This window comes from Triticum dicoccoides, chromosome 5B (genome assembly GCF_002162155.2).
Source record: "Triticum dicoccoides isolate Atlit2015 ecotype Zavitan chromosome 5B, WEW_v2.0, whole genome shotgun sequence".
Classification (NCBI taxonomy): Eukaryota; Viridiplantae; Streptophyta; class Magnoliopsida; order Poales; family Poaceae; genus Triticum; species Triticum dicoccoides.
The window spans coordinates 611,169,420-611,194,799 of record NC_041389.1 but is presented as its reverse complement, the minus strand read 5'-3'; the positions used below and the strand labels follow the sequence as shown (position 1 = coordinate 611,194,799).

General features: G+C 44.1%; 1 pseudogene; it reads left to right on the top strand.

Moving 5' to 3' along the window:
* The first annotated feature begins 20,354 nt into the window (after positions 1 to 20,354).
* On the top strand, positions 20,355 to 21,789 carry LOC119307364 (annotated as a pseudogene).
* The last annotated feature ends 3,591 nt before the right edge of the window (positions 21,790 to 25,380 follow it).

The window sequence follows — 25,380 nt, the reverse complement described above, 5'->3', positions numbered from 1 at the left end:
TGAAGGTCAAGGCGGGTGTTGGCTCTGTTTATCCTACTGAACCCGGTGCAACTTTTCACTGCCGGCCGATTCCAGAAGGATATGCTAGGGTGATGGTGGATGAAATAACGGAGGGATTTGAGGACCTCCAGCTTGACCACCCTACCGGTGAAGGGGGGGACTAGGCTGGGTTCTGCTCTGAAGACTCCATGCTTATGGCGGAAGGAGCTCGTCAACCTTCCAAACTGGACGCCTCCGCCTCCTCCTCCTCCTCCGGTGAGTTAGGGCACTCCGCCTCCTCCACCTCCTCCTCCTCTGGCGAGTGATGATCAGGGCACTCGGCCTCCTTCTCCGGCGCGTGGCGGCACTCCGCTTCCTTCTCCGCCTGCGCCGGCGCGCCCGAGCAGCCAGCAGCCTCCTCCTTCTCCGCCTCGCCAGCAAGGGAGGAAGAGACCCGCCGCCCCCAGCTACTCCGGAGCATCGTAGTCCTTCTCCTACGCCTCGTAAGGAAGCACGAAAGAAGACAGACGCTGCAGCCGTTCCGTCTGCTCCGGCGTCTAGCAGTACAACCAGAGGCGGGGAGCAATACAGATACGGTCCTTCTCTCAAGCCTCTAGAGAAGTTACCGTATGAGAGGACCGAGGAGGAAAACGCGAAGATCGTGCGGACCGAAGTGGAGGACTTCTTTGAAGGGTTGAAAGCAAAGAGACATCCACCTCCGGAGGAGAAGGTAGATCCGGTGAAAGGAAAGCGCACTATCGATGCCCTAAGGAAACCACCAAAGTCTCTACCAAAAACCAACTATGAGCGCATTACTGAAAAGGCATATCTCGAAGCGGAGCAGTCGAGAAGTACTGTCAGACATCAAAGGTCAAAAGAACGAGCAGCTGCGGAAAAAATTGCCCATCTCGGCGAACAAGCAAATCAATTGTGCCCCCCGCTCAATGTGTCTAGCGGCGACATTGTTGCTAATGCTCCGGGCACGGTGCCCGGTTATAGCAATCTTGCAGATTACCTGCCTGACGATGTAAATTTTGATTTCATGGAGGTGGTCGAACACAGATACGAGTACGGGAAGCTTCTCTCGTCAAAGATGAAAAATCTCTAACAATGATGATGCGAAGATTCCATAATTGGTACATGAAAACCTGCAGAGAGTCTGGGGGGACGAATACTTTGTATCTGAGAATTAAAGAGGAGCACGACCTCGTTGGAATTGATCTGTTTCCTGTTCCATTTGAGGATTTCTTCGAGTTCTTCAATTAAAAGGACCTCGATAAATTAACGGTCTTTTGCTACTGTCTGTAAGTATTATTTCTGTCATTAAGTCTCTATATATAGGTCAGCTCTTTCATTGCATGTATTTATAATTAATTATCCTTTCTATATTATGCATATTGAAGATCGTCGAGTGCAGAAAACAAGAAATGTATGATATTGGGTTCATTAACACAAATATCATAGATGAAATTCAGGTTAAAAAGCACGCCTAAGAGGCCGAGGCCAACTTGCTACAATCGTTGATCAAAAATCAAGACAAAGATACCATACACTTTCCTTACAACTTCGAGTGAGTGTTACTGTCGTGTGCATATTCGGTTTCCCTTATTAATCGAGCGAGGTTATAGTAATCTAATTGATGAGTTATGCATGCATGCGCAGCTTCCACTATGTTCTTCTGGAGATTAAGCTTGAGCAGGGACTAGTAACCGTCTTAGACTCCAGACAAAAAGATCCCGAAACCTATGTGGACATGACTAAAATGCTCAAAAAGTAAGTTCAATCGATCATTATCACACCATATCGGCAACTTTTTGTTCATTTACTGATATCTCAAGTAATAATTATTATTTTCTTTGTCTTGCAGGGTTTGAAAACAGTTCACCGCAGAAGCTCCGGGACTGTCGAAGGAGTTGCGATATACATACCCGAAAGTAAGTACTACTAGCTAGCTAGTTGCGCGCATCTCCCGTTGATTCTATAGCTATACTTTCATCAATGCCATTTATAATGCTTCATTATCAGTTTGATTGACCTCTATTTCTCGTAAAGTGCTTGTGGCAGGAACAAGGGAATAATTATTGTGGATACTACGTGTGCGAGTTCATCTACAATGCGACTTTGAAAAATAAGCGGGGCTACTCTAAAAGACAATATGAAGTGCGTAAGCAATAATATTCACAATTTCATTTTATTACACCATCATTTCTGTTGAGTTTCATTCATATATATGTATTAACCCCCTTCTTCAAATTAGACGTGGCAGATGCGGAATGAACTCCTACCACAAGATCGCATGAAAGCAATTCAAGAGGAATTGGCGGGATTCTTTCTTGACCACGTCATCAATTAAGCCGGAGAATACCATGTGAAAGTTGATTTCAATTGCTAGGGGATTGTAAGAGATCTTAGCAGGCTGAAGAGATGCAACCTTTTGAGCCTGCAAGGCCATGCCACGCCTTGGCCTATGGCGCGGCTGACCCAACGGTCAAAAGTCCTGGAGGCGTGCAGCCGTAAGTCCTCCAGAAGTGGATGTCATGGACGCGCAGAAGGTTGCTGGTGAAGTTGTCGAAATTGTTGTAGGCGCCGGTATCCTCCTCGTCGACGTTGAGGCAAAGCACGACGCGCCAGAGGTGCCTCCACCTTGTTGACAGCAAGCATGTCCGCACCATCTGCAAGGCCTTGAGGCGTGACATGATGGCGTCGAGGAGGTCTTCCGGCAGCGCGCTCAGACAGTCGCCGGCATGCCCGGCGGCGCCGCCCCCACACGTATGAAGGCTGCTGCTTCCGTCTCCGCCACCTGCATGTGCGGATGCTCCGTTTTGGCGGAGGCGTCCGTGCAGCGCCCTCCAACCATTTTCTTTGGTTTGGGATTACTATGGTACGAGGGAGGGGGAGAGACGGTGCACAATTTGCTGCACTGGTGGTAGGGAGAAGAAGGCTGCTTATTCGGAGGAGGCACAGAAATGTCTGCTGGTTGTCCCTACGCCGCCGCCATGGTGAAATTGGGGATCTTGGAGTCGGGAGTGTGGGGAGAACGACGGAGATGAGGCGGATAAGCGGATGATCCTAGTGGGTTGTACTATACACAACGGGCCATTTCTTTACCTCCGGGCCGAAAGGAACATTTAAGTCCACAGTCGGTGAAAGATTTCTCACTCATCAAATGTGTTTGGGCAACAACTAGGAAAGAGGTATTGGTCAAAGCAGTAGCACAAGCAGTTTCTGTGTAATCTATGTCCTGCTTTAAACTCCCAAGAGGTTTGTGCGAACACTTAAATATGTTGATCCGGAAATTCTGGTGGGGCAGTAGAGACGGCAAGAGAAAACTTGCTTGGGTTGTATGGAAGGACATGGGAGGTTTTGGATTCAAGGATTTTGAGTTGTTCAACTTAGCCTTGCTTGCTAGACAAGCTTGGCGAATAATGCAATACCCAGATTCTCTTAGTTCTCAGATACTCAAAGGCGTCTACTTCCTCACGACAACAACACTTGATGCAGAGCTTGGTGGCCGCCCCAGCCAAATTTGTAGGCCTATCATCATAGGACAGGACATTTTGAAACAAGGCTTAATCCGATGAATTGGCGACGGCATAGCCACCAATATGTGGAACGACAATTGGTTGCCAAGGGACGAGATGATGAGATCGTATGGGTGCTTGATAAATGATCCGCCTCAAACCATGTAGGAATTGATAGACCTGATGACGACTAGTGGGTACTTGCATGGCCTCCAGCAGGTAATGCTTCCAATTGACATACCATCTGTCATTGGCATCCGCTATGTACTAGAGTTGTTTCAGAACTTTGGTCATTGAACTCCGAGAGAAATGGACTCTTCTCGGTCCGTTCAGCCTACAAAATGTTGGTCACAACAAAGGATCGACGGGAGGCGTGGCTTGATGAATCAACAGGGACATCCTACACAATGCAAGAGAGAAGCTCATGGAAATCGCTATGGTGAGTCCAAGTGCTAGGAAGAATACTGATGTTTCTGTGGAGACTAGCGCGACATTCGCTTCCAATCGAGGATGTCAGGGAACATCGTAATATGGCAACCAGCAGCTCGTGTGGACTATGCGGAGCCCATGATTCATGGAGGCACTCCCTCCTAGACTGTACCATGTCATGCTGCATTTGGTCCCTTGTGGACAATGAACTTGCGGAGCAGGTGAGGTCGTCTACAGAACCATTAGCGAAACCTTGGCTCTTTTCCATGATCCAGCTGTTATCGCATGATGTTTTCGTGAAGCTAGCAGTCACTCTATGGGCAATATGGACTGCGCGTAGAAAGGTCATACGTGAAGGTGATTTTCAGAGCCCCCATGCAACTCATGCTTTTATCAACAGGTATATGGCGGAGTTAGAAACTATCAAGGAACATCAACCCTTACCGCAGACTGGGGGCGCAAATCAGCAGCTGCCGAGCATGAGTGTGCGGCCTAAGGCCCCGCCGCTAGGATTTGCAACGATCCATGTGGATGCAGGCACACCTAAATGTTGGGGAACGCACTAATTTCAAAAAAATTCCTAAGATCACGCAAGATCTATCTAGGAGATGCATAGCAACAAGAGGGGAGAGTGTTGTCTACGTACCCTCGTAGACCGAAAGCAGAAGCGTTATGACAACGCGGATGATGTAGTCATACGTCTTCACGATCTGACCGATCTTAGCACCGGAGGTACGGCACCTCCGCGATCTGCACACGTTCACCTCGGTGACGTCCCACGAACTCTAGATCCAGCTGAGGTCGAGGGAGAGTTTTGTCAGCACGATGGGTGGTGATGGTGATGATGAAGTTACCAGTGCAGGGCTTCACCTAAGCACTACGACGATATGACCGAGGTGGAAATCTGTGGAGGGGGAGCCGCACACGGCTAAAACAATTGTGAACTTGTGTGCTCTAGGGAGCCACCCTGCCCCCGTATATAAAGGAGCAAGGGGGAGGCCGGCCGGCCCTCCAAGGGCGCGCCCCCAATAGGGAAATCCTACTAGGACTCCAAGTCCTAGTAGGTTTCCACCTAAAGGGAGAGAGGGGGAAGGAAGAAGAGGGAGAGGGGGAACGAAAGGCCCCCCCTTCCTTGTCCTATTCGGACTCAAGGGGAGGGGCCGCACGGCCGGCCCTGGCTGGCCCCTCTCTCTCTCTCCACTAGGGCCCATCGAGGCCCATTAGTTCGCCGGGGGGTTCCGGTAACCCTCCAACAGTTCGGTTTTATCCGAAACTTCTCCAGAACACTTCCGGTGTCCGAATAGAGTCGTCCAATATATCAATCTTTATGTCTCGACCATTTAGAGACTCCTCGTCATGTCCATGATCACATCCGGGACTCTGAACAATCTTCGGTACATCATATCACATAAACTCATAATACCAATCGTCATCAAACGTTAAGCATGCGGACCCTACGGGTTCGAGAACTATGTAGACATGACCGAGACACGTCTCCGGTCAATAACCAATAGTGGAACCTGGATGCTCATATTGGTTCCTACATATTCTACGAAGATCTTTATCGGTCAAACCACGTAACAACATACGTTGTTCCCTTTGTCATCGGTATGTTACTTTCCCGAGATTCGATTGTCGGTATCTCAATACCTAGTTCAATCTCGTTACCGGCAAGTCTCTTTACTCGTTCCATAATATTTCATCCTGCAACTAACTCATTAGTCACAATGCTTGCAAGGCTTATAGTGATGAGTATTACCGAGAGGGCCCAGAGATACCTCTCCGAAACACGGAGTAACAAATCCTAATCTCGATCTATGCCAACCCAACAAACACCTTCGGAGACACCTGTAGAGCACCTTTATAATCACCCATTTACATTGTGACGTTTGGTAGCACACAAAGTGTTCCTCCGATATTCGGGAGTTGCATAATCTCATAGTCTGAGGAACTTGTATAAGTCATGAAGAAAGCAGTAGCAATGAAACTAACACAATCTTAATGCTAAGCTAACAGATGGGTCATGTCCATCACATCATTCTCCTAATGATGTGATCCCGTTCATCAAATGACAACACATGTCTGTGGTTAGGAAAGATAACCATCTTTGATTAACGAGCTAGTCAAGTAGAGGCATATTAGGGACTATATGTTTTGTCTATGTATTCATACATGTACTAAGTTTCCAGTTAATACAATTCTAGCATGAATAATAAACATTTATCATGAATTATAGAAATAAACAATAACTTTATTATTGCCTCTAGGGCATATTTCCTTCAGTCTCCCACTTCCACTAGAGTCAATAATCTAGATTACATAGTAATGATTCTAACACCCGTGGAGCTTTGGTGATGATCATGTTTTTCTCGTGGAAGAGGCTTAGTCAAGGGGTCCGCAACATTCAGATCCATGTGTATCTTGCAAATCTCTATGTTCCCTTCCGACACTTGATGACAGATGGAATTGAAGCGTCTCTTGATGTGCTTGGTTCTGTTGTGAAATCTGGATTCCTTTGCCAAGGCAATTGCACCAGTATTGTCACCAAAGATTTTCATTGGACCCGATGCACTAGGTATGACACATAGATCGGATATGAACTCCTTCATCCAAACTCCTTCATTTCTTGCTTCCGAAGCAGCAATGTACTCCGCTTCACACGTATATCCCGCCATGACGCTCTCCTTGAAACTGCACCAACTGACAACTCCTCCATTCAATAAAAATACGTATCTGGTTTGAGACTTGGAGTCATCCGGATCAGTGTCAAAGCTTGCATCGACGTAACCATTTACGACAAGCTCTTTTTCATCTGCATAAACAAGAAACATATCCTTAGTCCTTTTCAAGTATTTCAGGATGTTCTTGACCACTGTCCAGTGCTCCACTCTAGGATTACTTTGGTACCTCCCTGCTATGCTTATAGCAAGACATACATCTGGTCTGGTACACAGCATTGCATACACGATAGAACCTATGGCTGAAGCATAGGGAATGACTTTCATTTTCTCTCTATCTTCTGTAGTGGTCGGGCATTGAGTCTGAGTCAATTTCACACCTTGTAACCCAGGCAAGAAGTCTTTCTTTGATTGATCCATTTTGAACTTCTTCAAAACTTTATCAAGGTATGTGCTTTGTCAAAGTCCAATTAAGCGTGTTGATCTATCTCTATAGATTTTGATGCCCAATATGTAAGCAGCTTCTCCGAGGTCTTTCATAGAAAAACTCTTATTCAGGTATCCCTTTATGCTATCTAGAAATTCTATATCATTTCCAATCAACAATATGTCATCTACATATAAGATTAGAAATGCTAAAGAGCTCCCACTCACTTTCTTGTAAATACATGCTTCTCCAAAAGTCTATATAAAACCATATGCTTTGATCACATTATCAAAGCGTTTATTCCAACTCCGAGAGGCTTGCACCAGCCCATAACTGGATCGCTGGAGCTTGCACACTTTGTTAGCATCCTTTGGATCGACAAAACCTTCCGGTTGCATCATATACAACTCTTCTTCCAGAAATCCATTCAGGAATGCAGTTTTGACATCCATTTGTGAAATTTCATAATCATAAAATGCAACAATTGCTAACATGATTCGGACAGACTTAAGCATCACTACGGGTGAGAAAGTCTCATCGTAGTCAACTCCTTGAACTTTTCGAAAACCTTTCGCAACAAGTCGAGCTTTGTAAACAGTAACATTACCGTCTATGTCAGTCTTCTTCTTAAAAATACATTTATTTTCTATGGCTTGGGGATCATCGGGCAAGTCCACCAAAGTCAACACTTTGTTCTCATGGATCCCATCTCAGATTTCATGGCTTCAAGCCATTTCGCAGAATCTGGGCTCATCATCGCTTCCACATAGTTCGTAGGTTCATCATGGTCTAGTAACATGACTTCCAGAACAAGATTACCATACCACTCTAGTGCGGATCTTACTTTGGAAGACCTACGATGTTTGGTAGTAACTTGATCTGAAGCTTCATGATCATCATCATTAGCTTCCTCACTAATTGGTGTAGGAATCACGGGTACCGATTTCTGTGATGAACTACTTTCCAATAAGGGCGAAGGTATAGTTACCTCATCAAGTTCTACTTTCCTCCCACACACTTCTTTCGAGAGAAACTCCTCTAGAAAGGATCCATTCTTAACAACAAAGATTTTTCCTTCTGATCTATGATAGAAGGTGTACCCAACAGTTTCCTTTGGGTATCCTATGAAGACGCACTTCTCCGATTTGGGTTTTAGCTTATCAGGTTGAATCTTTTGCACATAAGCATCGCAACTCCAAACTTTAAGAAACGACAACTTTGGTTTTTTGCCAAAATACAGTTCATAAGGCGTCGTCTCAATGGATTTTGATGGTGCCCTATTTAAAGTGAATGCAGCCGTCTCTAGAGCATAACCCCAAAACGATAGCGGTAAATCAGTAAGAGACAACATAGATCGCACCATATCTAATAAAGTACGGTTACGACGTTCGGACACACCATTTCGCCATGGTGTTCCAGGTGGCATTAATTGTAAAACTATCACATCTTGTGTCAAATGAAGACCAAACTCGTAACTCAAGTATTCTCCTCCACGATCAGATTGTAGAAACTTTATTTTTCTTGTTACAATGATTTTTCCACTTCACCCTAAAATTCTTTGAACTTTTCAAATGTTTTAGACTTATTCTTCATTACGTAGATATAACCATATCTGCTCAAATCATCTGTGAACGTAAGAAAATAACGATACCCACCACGAGCATCAATACTCATTTGACCACATACATTGGTATGTATTATTTCCAACAAGTCAGTAGCTCGTTCCATTGTTCCGGAGAACGGAGTTTTAGTCATCTTGCCCATAAGGCACGGTTCGCAACCACCAAGTGATTCATAATCAAGTGATTGCAAAAGTTCATCAGCATGGAGTTTCTTCATGCGCTTTACACCGATATGACCCAAACGGCAGTTGCACAAATAAGTTGCACTATCATTATTAAACTTCAATCTTTTGGCTTCAACACTATGAATATGTGTATCACTACTATCGAGATTCAATAAAAATAGACCACTCAACAGGGGTGCATGACCATAAAAGATATTACCCATATAAATAGAACAACCATTATTCTATGATTTAAATGAATAACCGTCTCGCATTAAACAAGATCTAGATATATTGTTCATGCTCAACGCTGGCACCAAATAACAATTATTCAGGTCTAAAACTAATCCCGATGGTAGATGTAGAGGTAGCGTGCCGACCGCGATCATATCGACTTTGGAACCATTTCCCACGCGCACCGTCACCTCGTCCTTAGCCAATCTTCGCTTAATCCATATCTCCTGTTTTGAGTTGCAAATATGAGCAACAGAACCAGTATCAAATACCCAGGCACTACTGCGAGCATTAGTTAAGTACACATCAATAACATGTATATCAAATATACCTTTCACTTTGCCATCCTTCTTATCCGCCAAATACTTGGGGCAGTTCCGCTTCCAGTGACCAGTCCCTTTGCAGTAGAAGCACTCAGTTTCAGGTTTAGGTCCAGACTTTGGTTTCTTCTCTTGAGCAGCAACCTTTTTGCCGTTCTTCTTGAAGTTCCCTTTCCTCCCTTTGCCCTTTTTCTTGAAACTAGTGGTCTTATTGACCAACAACACTTGATGCTCCTTTTAGATTTCTACCTCCGCGGCCTTTAGCATCGCGAAGAGCTCGGGAATAGTCTTGTTCATCCCTTGCATATTATAGTTCATCATGAAGCCTTTATAGCTTGGTGGCAGTGATTGAATAACTCTTTCAATGACACAATCAACTGGAAGATCAACTCCCAGTTGAGTCAATTGATTATGGTACCCAGACATTCTGAGTATGTGTTCACTGACAGAACTATTCTCCTCCATTTTGCTACTATAGAACTTGTTGGGGACTTCATATCTCTCAACTCGGGCATTTGCTTAAAATATTAGCTTCAACTCTTGGAACATCTCATATGCTCCATGACGTTCAAAACATCTTTGAAGTCCCGATTCCAAACCGTAAAGCATGGCACACTGAACTATCGAGTAGTCATCAGCTTTGCTCTGCCAGACGTTCTTAACGTCATCAGTGGCATCTGCAGTAGGCATGGCACCCAACGGTGCTTCCAGGACGTAATTCTTCTGTGCAGCAATGAGGATAATCCTCTAGTTATAGACCCAGTCTGTGTAGTTGCTGCCATCATCTTTAAACTTAGCTTTCTCTAGGAACGCATTAAAATTCAAAAGAATGGTAGCACGGGCCATTGATCTACAACAACATAGACATGCAAAACACTATCAGGTACTAAGTTCATGATAAATTAAAGTTCAATTAATCATGTTACTTAAGAACTCCCACTTAGATAGACATCCCTCTAATCATCTAAGTGATCACGTGATCCAAATCAACTAAACCACGTCTGATCATCACGTGAGATGGAGTAGTTTTCGATGGTGAACATCACTATGTTGATCATATCTACTATATGATTCACGCTCGACCTTTTGGTCTCAGTGTTCCGAGGTCATATCTGCATATGCTAGACTCGTCAAGTTTAATCCGAGTATTCTGCGTGTGCAAAACTGGCTTGCACCCGTTGTATGTGAACGTAGAGCTTATCACACCCGATCATCACGTGGTGTCTCGGCACGATGAACTGTAGCAATGGTGCATACTCAGAGAGAACACTTATACCTTGAAATTTAGTAAGGGATCATCTTATAATGCTACCGACGTTCTAAGCAAAATAAGATGCATAAAGGATAAACATCACATGCAATCAAAAAATGTGACATGATATGGTCATCATCATCTTGTGCTCATGATCTCCATCACCGAAGCATCATCATGATCTCCAACGTCACCAGCGCGACACCTTTATCTCCATCGTAGCATCGTCGTCGTCTCGCCAACTATTGTTACTACGAATATCGCTACCGCTTAGTGACAAAGTAAAACAATTACATGGCGATTGCATTGCATACAATAAAGCGACAACCATATGGCTCCTGCCAGTTGCCGATAACTTTGTTACAAAACATGATCATCTCATACAACAATTTATATCACATCATGCCTTGACCATATCACATCATAACAAGCCCTGCAAAAACAAGTTAGACGTCCTCTACTTTGTTGTTGCAAGTTTTACATGGCTGCTACGGGCTTCTAGCAAGAACCGTTCTTACCTATGCATCAAAACCACAACGATTTTTCGTCAAGTGTGTTGTTTTAACCTTCAACAAGGACCGGTCGTAGCCACATTCGATTCAACTAAAGTTGGAGAAACAGGCACTCACCACCCACCTATGTGCAAAGCACGTCGGTAGAACTAGTCTCGCGTAAGCCTACGCGTAATGTCGGTCTGAGCCGCTTCATCCAACAATACCGCCGAATCAAAGTATGAAATGCTGGTAAGCAGTATGACTATTATCACCCACAACTCTTTGTGTTCTACTCGTGCATATAACATCTAGCATAAACCTGGCTCGGATGCCACTGTTGGGGAACGTGGTAATTTCAAAAAAATTCCTACGATCACGCAAGATCTATCTAGGAGATGCATAGCAACAAGAGGGGAGAGTGTTGTCTATGTACCCTCGTAGACCGAAAGCGGGAGCATTATGACAACGCGGTTGATGTAGTCGTACGTCTTCACGATCCGACCGATCCTAGCACCGAAGGTACGGCACCTCCGCGATCTGCACGCGTTCAGCTCAGTCACGTCCCATGAACTCTAGATCCAGCTGAGGTCGAGCGAGAGTTTTTTTAGCACGACGGCATGGTGATGGTGATTATCAAGTTACGGGCGCAAGGCTTCGCCTAAGCACTACGATGATATGACCGAGGTGGAAATCTGTGGAGGGGGGCACCTCACACGGCTAAAACAATTGTCAACTTGTGTGTTCTACGGTGCCCCCCTGTCCCCATATATAAAGGAGCAAGGGGGAGGCTGGCTGGCCCTCTAAGGGCGCGCCCCCAATAGGGGAATCCTACTAGGACACCAAGTGCTAGTATGTTTCCACCTAAAGGGAGAGAGGGGGAAGGAAGGAGAGGGAGAGGGGGAAGGAAAGGGGGGCGCTGCCCCCCCTTCCTTGTCCTATTCGGACTCAAGGGGAGGAGGCACGTGGCCTGCCCTGGCCGGCCCCTCTCGCTCTCCACTAGGGCCCATCGAGGCCCATTAGTTCCCCGGGGGGTTCCGGTAACCCTCCGGCACTCCCGTTTTATCCGAAACTTCTCCGAAACACTTCCGGTGTCTGAATATAGTCGTCCAATATATCAATCCTTATGTCTCGACCATTTTGAGACTCCTCGTCATGTCCGTGATCACATACGGGACTCCGAACAATCTTCAGTACATCATATCACATAAAATCATAATACCAATCGTCATCGAACGTTAAGCGTGCGGACCCTACGGGTTCGAGAACTATGTAGACATGACTGAGACACGTCTCTGGTCAATAACCAATAGCGGAACCTGGATGCTCATATTGGTTCCTTCATATTCTACGAAGATCTTTATCAATCAAACCGCATAACAACATACGTTGTTCCCTTTGTCATCGGTATGTTACTTGCCCGAGATTCGATTGTTGGTATCTCAATACCTAGTTCAATCTCGTTACCGGAAAGTCAAAATGCTTCATCCCGCAACTAACTCATTAATCACAATGCTTGCAAGGCTTATTGTGATGAGTATTACCGAGAGGGCCCAGAGATACCTCTCTGAAACACGGAGTGACAAATCCTAATCTCGATCTATGCCAACTCAACAAACACCTTCAGAGACACTCGTAGAGCACCTTTATAATCACCCATTTACGTTGTGACGTTTGGTAGCACAGAGTGTTCCTCCGATATTCGGAAGTTGCATAATCTCATAGTCTGAGGAACTTGTATAAGTCATGAAGAAAGAAGTAGCAATGAAACTAACATGATCATAATGCTAAGCTAACAGATGGGTCATGTCCATCACATCATTCTCCTAATGATGTGACCCGTTCATCAAATGACAACACATGTCTATGGTTAGGAAACATAACCATCTTTGATTAACGAGCTAGTCAAGTAGAGGCATACTAGGGACTATATGTTTTGTCTATGTATTCACACATGTACTAAGTTTCCATTTAATACAATTCTAGCATGAATAATAAACATTTATCATGAATTAAGGAAATAAATAATAACTTTATTATTGCTTCTAGGGCATATTTCCTTCACTAAATACTGCAAAAGGGGATCGGCAGTAGCAGTCCGTCGGGATGAACATGGAACGTACCTTGGGAGTTCTTCACTGGTTATCTCGGGAGTACATGATGCATCTATCCTAGAGTCAATTGCTTGCAGAGAAGCATATGCACTGGCGGAAGATCGAGCTCTCCAAAATATCATCATCGCTTCGGATGCTAAGCAAGTAGTAGATGACATCAACCGGAACGGAAGAGGCATCTATGGCTCCATCATCACCCAGATAAGGGCCAGGGCTGTGAGTTTCAACAGTAAGATTGTCTTTGAAGGACGTCGTTTCTAACAACGACACTCATATTCTAGCTAAATTTTCCCTTAATTTACCTCAAGGGCGGCATCTGTGCCTTACTCAACCCCACGGCCCTCGTATCCCACAAACTGTGGTGTTTGATGAATAAACTTGTGTTCATCGCTCAAAAAAATCAAATGCGTATGGGCAGAACCTCTCAATGAACCGAAATCATTGGTTAAGGGTACCCCTTGGATCGTCCCACATCTTTGGGTATGTGACAAGTGACAATGTCACGTGTCGAGGTTTATCTTCGTGTTTAACACGTGACGATAGGATAGAGGATCACTGATTTTTCTGCTCTTTTTCCTTTTCGGTTTGATATGCTCCACCGCAAATACCACAGGCCTGGTGCTTCAGCGCTGGAGCACACGTACGCTTCATGGAGAACTACACAAGTGCTCTGCGACGAAGCACACATGTGATCCATCATGAAGCACATATGAGCTTCCCTTTTGTTTTCCTTTTCGATGTACACCTATGTTGCACGGTGACACACACATGTGATCTGCGACGAAGTACTCTGTGCTCCACCGTGAAGCACATCTGTGCTTTACCTTTGTTTCTCTTTCCAAGCACACCTGTGTTGTTCTAGGTTGGGGTTTTGTGGGATTGGGGTGGGCCAGTGCGGGCCGATCCGGCATGGTCGTTGTGTCCGGACCGTCCCATATATGCCTCACATATGAGATAGATATGAGGGGTATCGGACAACCCAAATAAATGGGTTGGATTTGAATGGTCCAGTTGAGTCGTTTCTTTTGGTCCGGTCAGTTTCCAGGTTGTCAGCATAGACGTATAGGAGGAAGTGGGTTGTCTAGCTGAAGATGCTCTAACGATGTTTTCTTGGGCATTTCTGCGATTGTAATAGATGGACTACCCAAGAACCACACTCTTCAACAATGCGTGCCCCATCACCAACATCATCTACCCTTGAGGTCCTCCAATGCATCACCAACAACAATGACTACCTCGTTCAGTTCCACGCGGGCAGGCTGGGCCGTACATCTTACGTGAGGCTCTCGAGCCAATCAATTCAAGAGGATTTGCAGTATGTGATGACTGATAGAAATATGCCTTAAAAGGCAATAATATTTGTATTATTTATTTCCAAATTTATAATTAAGTGTTTATATTCTATGTTATAACTCTAATGATTCTTGAATATATGATTCAGAGGAAAACTCGTAAGCACGTATAGAAGAATAAATGGTAAAAATATGATTCCTAGTCTTGCCTCTAGGACTAACTCAAGTGTTGTATGATGATTATGTTTTCCTGGTTGTAGGCTTTTTTGTTATTGAAACAAGGATGCCGACAACATTGAGAGTATGATGTTAGAGCGATCATATTGAATTGAGCCAAGTTATTTGTTATACTTAGAGATGTTATCATTGCAAGTCTAAAGTAAAGAAACACATAGAGTTAATGTATGCCTAGTTCCCTAGAGCATGAGAGTATTGAGTCAAATATGCCAAGGCGCTTTTGCCACTCTACCGCTCATTGTGGCTAATGAGCAAACAAACCAGAGGATCAATTCCTTAATTGTTTTATTTTGTGTGGATGGACATAAATACCCTTTTTAAACCTATGTTGAAAAGAGGGGTGCATGATGAAAGTGTACTTTTGAAGTACTGAGCATGGGAGCATTTTATTTCAGGTAGTTCAAAAATTATATTTGAAGTTTAAAAAAGCCAAAAAACCTCTGTATGTTTATATGGATGTATATTACACAATATTAATCTAATTAATGAACCCTAAACCCCCAAAATGTGAAAAGGATACTAAAATGAAAAGCACCTAGTGCAGGAAGTAGAGAAATCATTATGTGCCCTCACCTAATTAACCACTCCCTCTGTCTCAGCATTATATAAGTTATATAGAACAAAAATTGTATCATTAAGAGCTACTTTGAGGTACTTTATGGGCCTCTAGTCTTTTTTATTGACACAATTTGTGTTTGGATGCTATTTCGCCGCATCCGTAAGGACAAACACTTGCTCGCTAACCCTAATGGTGAGCCTTGCAACAAATTTATTTTGGGGAGGGCCAACGGCCTTGAAGCACATGTGAGTACTTCCATGCTCGATAAGAAATGGAATGGTTGAGTGTGGTATGCAATGAGTTCCTCTGCCATGCTGTGTGTCTTCAGCCATGGCTGTGCCGGCAAAACTTATGTGATTGGATGCAGCCTTTTGCCCAGCAATCGATGCACACCCAGTCAATGGATTTTAAGCGTTTGATTGAGCAAGTCTAGTATCTCGCCATGACCGATCCATCCAGGAGAGCCATCCATGCCTTGTTGACCATCAACGTAAAAGATGTTTCCTCGATGCCACTCATTTCGAAGTCGTGCTTGCATGCACCACATTTGCATTAACCAAGCGATTTTATCTCCAAATGCTCGCCAAACAAAATAATTAACCTATGAGGTGTGGCATTAGACTCACAAAAAGTGTGTGCATGCGTGTGTGTGAACCGACCTCTAGGCTGGGAACTGCAAAGATCATACATCTATATACGACTAATGGTCAGGGACTGAGGTAATAAGCTTGCACATGACGAAGTTACTTTGAAGTATCTCCCCGCCATGTGGATGGCTCTAAGTACAGTGCACTTATGAACCACATGATAGGTGACAAAGTAGAAAAAAATAGTCTATTATTTTACTGATTTTCTTGAGTATAATCTACCATATTTGTTTAAGGTCGGGGCTATCTCGAGTGAAATATGTGCCTATCGTCACTGACTAGCTACAAGGCAATATGACCAAATATTAGTAACGACGTGTATACACTTTGTATACAACGGAAGGATCATTATCCTAGCCTTAGAATCATTTGATAAACATAACCCATTTTATTCATGTGAAGCTCAAGACTCCGAGGCCGAAACAATATGCAAATATAAACCAAGTAACATCGCTAAATCCCACCACTAATTAAACGACCACATGCAAATCTTAAAATGCATTACTAAATTGAAACCACCGAAAAGAAGCAACTGATTTAATTAGTACATGGATGGGGCCATCAAGACAACACATTCAACAGGGTAGCAACACTAATACACCAACATTTAGTGAACTAGTCATTGAAGGGGAAGCACATGATTTTACCACCGATTTCGCCTCACTACCATCTGCCTAATGCAACAAGTGAAGGCTATATTTCGCCAGTGGCATACTAGTATTGAAGACAAGCCTTCAAATAGGTAATGGCACACGAATTGTCGTTGTTAGACCGAACGAAAGCCAAAACGAGGATTTTCTCTTGCAGTCGCAGGTAAGACGTCTATCATCTGTGGACCCAACCAATGAGGGAAAATTGTTTTGTCGTTGACTAGAAAAGCCATGTGATCGAACTAGCTCCCTACCTCTTGTATCGGATTGAAAGATAGTAGCCGTGCAGTTCACACTAGTGTTGCACCACCACAGAGCGTCAAAGCACACATATAGTGCACCACTCTCAAAACTAATCCGAGGCCGTCGTTCCATATGCGTATGTGAAGTCATTCTAAACAAGCCTCGAAGATCATTTGATAGATCCATAAAGTGTGTATGGATTAAGACTACATTGAGCTGCACCTTGAAAGGACGCCTGCACAACCATAGTGTATGGCGATCGACACAACATCTAGATTTCCCTTGAGTGGTGTACATTCTTTCTGAGTTCGACATGAACGAGAACTAGGGGATGTGCAAGCACATGTACTTCCATGACCAGCCGACCATGCAATCCAATGCAATAAAGACGATGAAAAACTATTTTATTATCGGAAAACCTGGTTTAGATAACATGGAGAATCTGTATACGAGAAATAAAGCAGCCACCTAAGAAGACCGAAAAAGGTTTTAAAAAAGAGAGTAAATCTCATAGCTCAATTTAATACTGTCCAAGGGTAAAAACAGAGAGACAAAGACACACACACACACACACACACACACACACACACACACAGAGAGAGAGAGAGAGAGAGAGAGAGAGGTGTTTAAATAGAAGAGTTTACGTCTCCATGGAGAGAAGTAGGGGAGTGTAGTCGTAAACATTATTTGTTGTCAACACCGACCAAGCTGTTGTTCATATTTTCCCGAGGCAACTCATTTCAGATAATTTATAAAGTGAATAAGGTGAGTCCACGGTCAATCTTAGTGGCATAAATTTAATGGTCCAACATGGCTTGTGGTCTTGGAGTCTCGAACAAATTACTAACGTACACAATAATCAAAGAGCTTAATAGAGCACGTTGTCGTACAGCTGAACAATCACAAAAAGCGGTCGGGCAAAATCTCTACTAGCACAACAATAGCTGCATTGCAATGGCAATGTCTGGAAATGTACAGGTGTTCACCATCACCTAACTTAGCATAGACCATGGTTTTAAGGCCATGTGAATCATATCTCGTTCCATGAGAACACAACTGGATGAGTGACCTAGGAATGGGGCTAAGGATGGTTTCACATTCCAAAGCCATGCTTGTGCATCCCAAATTCACATTAACTGAGTGATTTTTCTTTGAATCGCTCGACCAACAAAGGAATCTATATGCTGCGGGGTTCGGATCACAAACACTATCTCCACTACTACTCGCAGATTACGAGTACTAAGGTTCCACTTATCATTTTCTCAAACATAGAGCAGTGTTACTTACCATGTGTCTGTGAACCGATTTTTCAGCCACCATGTGAATACCAAAGATGATATATATTGGCGGTCAAGGATTCAAGGCAATGAACGTGCAAATGCTGAAGTTATCTCCGAGTCTATCCCTGCCACGTTGACTGCTCTAAGTACCGGTGCTAGACGATAGGTGACTAGTAGAAGAAAATTTTCTATTATTTTACTACATATTTTGAGTGGAATCTATCATTTTACTAGATCGAAGAAAGACACCTTGGTCAAGGTAATGGATCCAGTTATCTCAACTATGCCATGGTCTGCTTTTACATCACAAGCTAAAAGCCGGTGTGATAAAATATCAGTGATCCGGTTATTTTTGTTCTAGGGTCTGCCTGTATGCTTGACATAAATATGGGCCTTTTGGCTTGCTTTGACATCAAGAGAAGGCAGAACAAACTGGTGTGGAAGTTGTTGTAGGTCCTCCTATCCTGAGACTCCAGACTTTGGTCATCATCTTGGAGTGGATGATTAAATTTGTACAATTAGCTAAATGCCTGTGTGTTGATACGAAGGAAACAATTCGACCATGTAAAACATGGTGTCTTCCTTCCTCATCTCTATCAACCACCACATGTTTTTTATACGATCCATGTTCAACATCTTCTCCAATCGTTGTGCTTCACAATTTCACATAATATTCCTATTCCACACACATGTATGAATCTTTTTTGATTTTAAATAGTAATATTTTTAATTCTTCAGAATATCCCAAGATGTAGTAGTGTACTCCAACTCATCAGGACACATCCTCAAGCGAAATATAAATTTGTTGATTAAGATGGATCAATCTAATGGTAGGTAAAAAAGAATGCCAAAGCAGAATTTCTAAGTGAATATCCACTCTAACCTGCATAATGTGTTCCCAAGCATTATTTTCATGGAATCACTCTCTTAAGGTCGCATTTTGGAGAGATATTTCCCTTCTTGTACATTTATCTTGTTAGAAAACTCCCAAAATAAATGGCGGCAAAACACTCACCATAATAATTGTAGCAATGTACTCCATTGATGTAAAATCCCCGCCACTATGTTGCGTTATTTCTTCAAAGCGTCTCAACACGACGATGTGCTACAAATTTTGGCTACAGATATTCACTGAACTTTTGCTGAGTTGCACCGATATATGCTTTTTAAAACCTAACGAATATCTCACCAAGAAAGGTGCCGAATGAGAACAGTCACATTTGGAAGTACCGGGCAAGATACAACACGTTCAATGATGCAAACAAATTATGCAATAACAAGATTCCAGAAAGGAAGGGGAAAAAAAAAGAATAGCCATAGTCATAACAAGTAAAGGAACCATAAAAAGGACACCTGGAACATTTTTCCGGACTACAGCAATGGTGGATGTATCTGAATATGGGTGATCAGTTATTTAGTTTACAATAGTGCACATCGATACGATGTACTCCCTCCACCCCATAATATAAGAGTGTTTTTTACACTACGCTAGTGTCAAAAACGAACGCAACAACTAATAGAGTTACCTTAACTTATCAAATTCAGAAAAGTTCAGTACAAGACACGCAGCAACCGGAAGAACAAACCAGGAAAATCAGGGAGATCCAAGTGCCCGACAGAACACCGAGGCTAGCCACCTGACCTCCGTCAAGATGGCCGAAGGAGAAGAAGCTCCAACGCGCCCTTAGCCGGTTAAGCATCCTGGCTGTCCGATGCAGCCCGCTGGGAAAGGCTGGCCCTTCCTGATGCAGTACCGAGGTGACGAGCGACATCAACGAGGGAGAACACAAGCTACGCTGATTCCGGAAGAACTTCGCCAACGCCGTCAAAGACGGCACCCACCGACAAATCGTTTACATCCACTGCAGCGTCGTAACTCGTAAGCGAGACGCTCCGTCGGTCCCTCCGTGACGTAACTTTTGACATGACGAGCGGCTGGCGCCTGCTGGAGGCCCGGTCCGGTCCGTGACGCATATCCGTGTCCGACCTCCGACAATGCTGGGGCTCCGACTCCGATCGAGGTCACAGGCCCGATTTCGACTTGTTTTCCTGCTGGTCCATAGCAGTAGTTCTATAAATTGAAGCAAGAGCACGTGCATCGCAGCAAGCGATTTGTGTCCCTGATTTTCGTCGGCGAAAAGAGTAGCGATTTTCTGATCCTCGGGACAGCGGTAGCAGCCGCAGAAACCAGTAGTTCTCGTACGACCCTCCCACGATGAGGCTTCTTCCGGCCGCCCTCGGCCTCGTTGTCCTCCTCCTCCTCGTTCTAAATCCCAATGGCGTGGAGGCCCGGCCAGCCCCTGCCGGCGGCCATCAGAAGAAGTCGTCGAGCAACACCTTCTTCGTCTTCGGGGACGACTTCGCGGACAACGGGAACCTCCCACCCACCGAGCCTGTCACGGAGATGTCGCGGCAATGGGCCTATCCCTACGGCTCCGTGTATGCCGACGCCCGCGACCAAATACTCCGTCTGGCCGGTTCTCCAACTACAAAATCCAGCCAGATTTCATCGGTAAGGCACTACGTTATATTACCCCAAAAAAAAGTACTGTTATATTGTAATCCTTGCCCCCCTGGTGCATCACAATTATCCCTACTCACTGTTTTATGAATAACTTGCAGCAACAATGTTGGGGTTGGAGGAGGCCCCTCCTGCGCATGCCCTCACAGCTGAGAAAACCTGCGACCCGTCTGGCATGACCTTCGCCTATGGTGGTGCAGGTGTGCTGGAAAGTACATCACACGGAGTTCACACCCTCCGCAAGCAGGTTGACGCTTTTAGGAAGATGGTCAAGGATGGGACCATCTCTGAGAAGCAGTTGAGTCACTCGGTAGCGCTCGTGGCCATCTCCGGCAAAGATTATGCAAGCGCAAGCGTGATTGGTCTAAGTAGGCCCAGTGATGTGAGTATCATATCAACGCAGATTGTATATACATCAATACAGTAATTTGAAGAACTAATTTGTTTGTGCATCTTTCTAACTTAATTTTAATGTATGTGATGCAGATTAAAGCTTATATCGGAAAGGTGACAAAAGAGATCGCAGCAAATGTGGAGCAATTGTTGAAGCTTGGAGTGACAAAAGTTCTTGTCAACAACTTGCACCCTATCGGTTGCACGCCATCACAAACCCGAACCAATAACTACACTGTGTGCGATATTTTTGGAAATTTAGGTGCATCAATCCATAACGATAACCTAAAACAAGTCATGACAGTAAAGAAGAATGTTCACATCGTCGACCTATACGCCGTCTTTAGTAGCATTGTGGATCATGCGCCAGGTATGTATGTATTTTCGTGCAAAGTGTCTCATTATTTTAAAAGTTCCTAACATAATTAGATGGAGTTTGATTGTGTGCTTGCACTACTTCTTATGAACTTTTTTTTATTTTATCTACATTAATGTAGGTAAAGGCTCAGATCTATCTAAGCAATTCAAGCGCAAACTATCGCCCTGTTGCGAGAGTTTGGATTCGAATGGCTATTGCGGACAACAAGGCGAGTCGTCCTCAGAGCTTCTATACACCGTATGCGACAAGTCCGACAAATTTTTCTGTTGGGACGACAAGCACCCCACACATGCAGGATGGGAGGCTATCATGAAACAGTTGGAAAAGCCCTTGAAGGAGTTTGTAGATCAAGACTAGGTAGCTAGGTTTTAAATAAATTATTTACGTATGCATCCACGATGACAATCTTCTGATTGTATTTGTTTGATAGTTTCAAGTATTTCAAAGACTGGATTTTCTAGGATGAATATTAAATTGTATTTGCATCTTCTTTTGCGAAAACTATATTCATAAGATGTAATTAATATATATCATATGCCACATTTACAATAAAGATGTGTTCTAGCTATACAAGTCGAATACTTGCCTATATACGTCCGAATAAGCTTAACGCAATTCCACATCGATCGATTTTTGTTGTCAGCATGGTCTACCGGGGCAACATGTTCTAAGTGTGATGACGGGTGCCTTGTCGACGGTAATGGTTGTACGGTCATCCAGAGCCCTCGATGTATTTATTTTATTTGGGCTGCTTTGTATTTATGATGAACCTTATAATAGATCAAAGTCCTTTTTCACCAAAAACAAATATGATAGAAAAACTAAAGCCAATCATTCGAGCCTGATCACCCATTCTCACAAGATTAGAGGATGTTCAAATAAGGATAATGTTTATTTTTGAGGATCTTCAGCATTTAATTAGTTCATCAGAAATACACCATCCAAATACACCTTTATGCTCTTCGAGATTAACTTGTTGGCTTACAAAAAACTAGCACCGAGATGCTTGTTTGCTTTTAGGACGGAACTCCCTGAAGGGCCGCTGCTTTTCCATTAAGAATGTAGATAGTTACAGTAGACTTCCGAATTAAATAACTGCAACTTGGGCATGTGTTGCAACTTGACAATAGACTCCACTCCATCAAAACTGTCGACTTGGGCATGCATTGTGACACTGTACATGGATGTCTCTTGTGCAGTCAACGCTTTTCTTGATTCAGCAAGGATATATAGATTTGAAACAATTTTAAAAATGGTGTTGTATTTAATTTTTAGGGGGAGCACAAGTACTTCCATGACAGTCCAACCGGCACTCGAGTGTAGCAAAATATGATATCAATATGGAAAAAGAAACGTCACTAGAAAGGGTATTCATTTTTAGACATAGTGGAAGGTCAAGAATTCGTTTTCTCATGTGAAACTCGTGCTTGTTCCATTAGCACTCCGGCTGAACAAAATATCCGGCCGCCAATACTCTCACATCATCGGCACACCTTTTGGCCATAGCAACCTAGGTCCGTGCCTCCTCGCTCCCATTGCCGGCAACTAATGTGCGATTTTATTACAAGTCCCGGGGTTCAAAGAAAGAATGACTGAAACAAAGTTTAGGGGTGCCCGCAATGTCACAATACACAGGGTCAAAGTCTGTAATCTGCAGTTCACCGGTCAATGGGAAGTCAAGAATTGGCAGAGAGAAAATAGATCAGAAGTCATGTGCAATAGAAGAGGTAACAGGCAGCGTTTTGATTTTCGGTTTGTGATTTTTCTCGCCCTAGGCCGAGATGGCCGAATTTCGGTCGTTTTTAAAAATTTCGGCCGAAATTTGACCAAATTTTGACTGAAATTTGATTAAAATTTGACCAAAATTTCTCAAATTTGACCAATTTCGGCGGAAAATAGATTTCGCCCTAGGCCGAGATGGCCGAAATTCGGAAATCCATTTTTTACGGCCGAATTTCAAAACCCTGTTTTAACAGGAAAGGATAACCAAAATTAACAGCACTACCTAAACTACCTGCCAAAGGATGGAAACCGGGGGTAGGCCGGTAGGGTGTAAAGGTCAAAGGGGCCCTAGAATGGCAAAAACATTTGAAGAGAATAACTTAGATTTGGCGCAGATGAACCATACGGGGTGAAGTACCAAAAATTTGATGTGACCAAATATCAAATAGTGATAGATGCTTTCCCGAGGTCACTCATTCCGAGTAGTAATAAACTTATAAACTGGCTAAGGTGTCGGTATGTTACAACGCACACCTTGTGCCTCATTGCCAATATACGGCGATTTGTTATAGATGGCCCGGGTAAGTCCACTGCCAACCTCAAGTAATGTAAATTCATCATCGAGCATGGTTTTTTTTTGGCGGTCTATTCCAACAAACTAACATATACTATGATCATAGAATCTAAATGATCACATAGTTTGAACCATTCACTACGGCGCTTCTAATATATGAAATGAGTAGTAGCTTGATGGTTATATATAGAAGCATATGTAGAGCAAGGTGTGGTTGGTTGGTGGCAATGTCATAAATCTAATAGAAGCACTTCCTTGTGGAAACTGGAACATGTAAATGTTGTACATATATATAGGCTACCGCATAAGCTAGATGGCATAGTAGGTCTTTCTCATCCCTCACCTCTCATGGTAGCGGTTGTAGGGTTCCTTCGTGTTGTCAATGATGTGGGAACAAGAGTAATGGGGGATGTTTTCCATCAACGACATTCACAGCTCTAGCACTGCAATATGTACAAGGGACGGTCAATGGCGGGTGCCTTGCTTCGAGGCAGTGACTTCGCCGACAACAGTAACCTCCCTCTCGCCGAGCCCGTCACTGAGATGTTGCAGCAATGGGCCTATCCCTATGGCTCTGCATATGCCGACACCGATGGGTTTCCGCAACCAAATACTCCGTTCGGCCACTTCTCCAACTATAAAATCCAGTCTGATTTCTTCAGTCAACACTCAGCACTCAACACTATGTTATACAATTACTCCTTCTGTCCCAAAATGCAAGACCATTTTTTACACTATCATAGTGTCACAATGATCTTGCATTTTGGAACGGAGGGAGTATTATGTTACAGAAAAATTGTAATCTTTGGTGCATAATGGTTATCCTACTCACTGTTTTATTAATGGGATAATTGGTTTTATGCCACTAGTTGAGTCACCCACGGCAGATTTACCCTTAGTTGTCGAAAATTCTTGGTCTTGCACAAGTATGCCTGGTTCCCTTATGTTTTTGCCCTTCCGTCCCAATTCCGTCCGGTTAAAGGCATTTGACCATTAGGGGGACACTTTTCTGGACCATTCTGCCCCTCCTTACAACTTCAGTTAAAAAACAAAGAAAAAACAATGTGATGCTTACATATGGGCCCAACTAAATACAAAATAAAAAATATAAAATATAAAAACCACTCTCTCCCCCCCTTTCCCATCCTAGCTCCGCCGCACTGACCATATGCCACCTGCGCCGCTTGCGTCGCACGCCCTACCTCCGGTGCCCCCCACAACCACCTCCCTCTCTCATCCCAGGCGCCGCCCCGGTCAGCCGACTGACGCTGCCTCTCTCCTCTCCTCTCTCTAACGCCGGGCAAGCAGCAACAACGCTGGCAAGCAATTGTCGAACCACTGCTACCGCCATGGCAGCGTTGGTGCTGAGCTGCGGCACCGCTGGGCTGCACTGGGCATGGCTGCGTGGTGGCCCACACGCGCGATGGATCGGGGTGGCGCGAGACGCTGGCGTGTCTCCTGTGCACGAACGCGAGAGGGAAACGGGGCGGCGCCAGAGGTCAAGGACGACGGAATCTGCCAAGCTAGGCGAGATGTTTGGGTTGCGCAGATCTGTAGGTGGGTCGACGGATCTGGCGCGGCTGCTCGCGATGGCGCTCGAACTGGCCGACGGCAGAGAACTACCAGGCAGCGACAACCTCCTATTGCACGCA